We start from the raw sequence: 3,247 nt of genomic DNA, 5'->3' as shown, positions 1-3,247 counted from the left end.
AAAGAGTGGGGAGGGGCTGGTAAGGTAGCTGGGAGCAGCTGCCTGGTCAGGGACCTACAGAGGGAAGTCTTCTGTTTGGGCTGGAAAGGCTCATACTGCAGGAAGACAGACCTGCAGAGGGAATCCTCTGTCTTCTTGCAGAAGTGCTGGGGGGAAAAAGACAGCCCAGAGAGGGAGCGGGTTGTAAGAACCCCAGATTTGCATGGGTGTGGGAGGGGACACTTAACATGTGGTGTTTGCAGGAGATGTATTTTTCAGAAGGAAACCAAAGGAAAAAAAAAACTACTACCTGCAGTGGCTGATCAGAGACTTAGGGTTTTTTTTGCTGAGTTACCAAGAAAGAGCAGAGTCCACCTTCCCTGGAGCAGCAGAAGCCTCACCTCTGCCACCTAGTGGTGGATCATAGTTAAAGCTGTATTGCCATTCATTGTTATGGGAAGGGGAGTGTGACCAGAGGGAAATAAACCTGGGTAATGGGGGGGGGGGGGGTTGGAAAAAAACCGGGGGAGTGGGGGGGGGGGGTGGTTAAAGTGTTATAACCAGGTGAATGTAATCATTGAGGTTGTTTGCTGCATGTGGGAGCGCCCAGTGTGGTGGAATTATTCAACTATTGTTGCAATTGTAAATTCTACTCAAATTGTTGGTTTTATTATTAACTGTTGATATTATTTATATTTCTTCTCTTGATTAATCATTTCTTTTCAGTATATAGTTGTGTATAATAAAGAAACCCATCTGTTTATTGGATTTAACATAAATTCTTGGGCAATGAGGTTGAGGGATACACCTCTCCAAAGGACACCTCAGTCAGCAGACCTGCTTGAGGGGGTTCCCAGGGCTACTGCCACCCTGAGGATCCAGAATCCGGCATATCACCTGGCCTAGTGTGCTGGTGAGGGTTACACTTGATTACAAGATGAGAGGATTTTCTGCCATGTTATATGAGGAAAAAGACCCCATCTTGGAATCGAATACAGCAGTTTCTGAATAACATTAGTCCTAAGGTTTGTAAGACATTTGCTCAATAATATATATATCTTTTTTTAAAACAAAATATCTTTTTTAGCTCAAAACATAACAAAGCTCAAAATTTCTCCACTTCTAGCCTACAGAATTATATTCTCCTGAATTTGGTCCTTTATGGCAACCATGAATTTTAAGATACCCCTTTCCTTATCTATGTCAATAAAGATGACATTTGTGGTCACTGAAGTTCCTGTGCCACTCTTCACAACAGGAGGAGTTAAACCTTATTCTTTGACTAGATTTGGTTGTAGTAGTTTGTGTTGTAGTTGTGTAGTTGGTTGTGTAGTTTGATTTGTGTAGTAACTGTGCACTCAGGCAAGTATACAAACATACTTCTCAGTTTCAACTGGACAGAATTATAGAATCATAGAAAAATAGGGTTGGACGGGAGCTGAGGAGGATGCTTTATCCAGGACCAAGAATCCAGTCCATTCCCTGCTCATAGCAGCCCCAGCCCCAGCCAGATCATTCCAGCCAGGGAATTTTTGAGCCAGGCTTTAAAAACCTCCACTTTTGGACATGCTACCACCTCTCCAGGTAGCCTGTTCCAGTACTTCACCACCCTCCTACTGAGAAGAAAAAAAAATCTTTCCTAATATCTAACCTAAACTTCCTTACTGGAACTTGAGGCCATTGTTACTTGTTTGTCATCTGCGACCACTGAGAACAGTTTAGCCCCCTCCTCTTTATAACCATAGGTAGTTGAAGGCTGTTGTTCAATCCCCCTCAGTCTTCTCTTCTACAGACTAAATAAGCCCACTTCCCTCAGTCTCTCCTCAGAAGTCATGTGCCCTAGTCATTTTCTTTTCCCTCTGCTGGACTCTCTCCAATTTGTCCACATCCTTTCAGTAGTGCGGGGGCCCAAAACTGGACACAGTACTCCAGACGTGTCTTCAACAGTGCCATACAGAGGGGAATAATCACTTCCCTCGATCTGCTGGCAGTACTCCTAGTAATGCGGCCTAGTATGCCATTAGCCTTCTTCAAAATAAGGTCACACTGCTGGCTCATATTAAGCTTAGTGTCCACTGTAAGCCATAGGTCTTTTTCTGCAGAGATGCTGCTTAGCCAGGGAGTCCTCAGCCTGTCCCAGGGCATGAGACTGTTCCATACTAAGGGCAGGACTTTGCACTTGTCCTTATTGAACCTCATGAGATTTCTTCTGGGCCAATCCTCCAATTTGTCTAGGTCACTCTGAAACCTAGCCCTGCCCACCAGTAAATCAACTACTCCCCAGCTTGGTGCCATCTGCACACTTGCTGAGGGTGAACTCCATGCTATCTTCCAGATCATTATGAAGATATTGAACAAAACCAGCCCCAAGAAGAATCCCTGGGGCTGACTTCATTTGATACCAGCTGTCAACTAGAACTTGAGCTATTGATCATAACCCACTGAGCCAGACACTCCAGCCAGCTCTCTATCCACCTACAGTCCATTCATCTAACCCATACTTCCTCAGCTTGTTTGCAAGATTGTTGTGGAAGACTGTATCAAAAAGCCTTGCTAAAGACAAGGTATATCACATTCACTGTTCTTCCAACATTCACAGAGCCTGTCATCTTATCACTGCCAGCAATCAGGTCAGTCAGGCATGACTTGCCCTTGGCAAATCCATGCTGACTATTCTTGATCAGTTTCTTATTCTCCTCCAGTCACTTAGAAATGGATTCCTTGAGGACCTACTCCTTGATTTTTCTGGAGACTGAAGTGAGACTGACTGGTCTGTAGTTCTCTCGATCCTTCTTCTTTCCTGTCTTAAATATGGGACTTATATTTGTCCTTTTCCAATCATTTGAGACCTCCCCTGATCACCATGAGTTTTTAAAGATAAAGTTCAGTGGCTCTGCAACCACATCAACCAACTTCCTCAGTAGCCTTGGATGCATTGCATCTGGCCCCATGGTCTTGTACACATCCAGCTTCTAAATAGTCCCTAACCTGTTCTTTCCTCACTGAGGGCTGCTTACCTTCTCCCCAAACTGTGCTGCCCAGTGCAGTAGTCTCAAGGCTGACCTTGCTTGTGAAGACCAAGGTAAAGAAGGCATTAAGCACTTCAGGCTTTTCCTCCTCATCTGTCACTAGGTTGCCTCCCCCATTCAGTAGGGGACCCACACTTTCCTTGACCTTCCTCATGTTAACATACTTGTAGAAATCCTTCTTGTTACCCTTCACATCCCTTGCTAGCTCCAACTCCATTTGAACTTTGCCATTCCTGATT

The sequence above is a fragment of the Alligator sinensis genome, unplaced genomic scaffold (assembly GCF_000455745.1).
Source record: "Alligator sinensis unplaced genomic scaffold, ASM45574v1 scaffold774_1, whole genome shotgun sequence".
Lineage (NCBI taxonomy): Eukaryota > Metazoa > Chordata > Crocodylia > Alligatoridae > Alligator > Alligator sinensis.
This window is presented reverse-complemented; position numbering follows the sequence as displayed.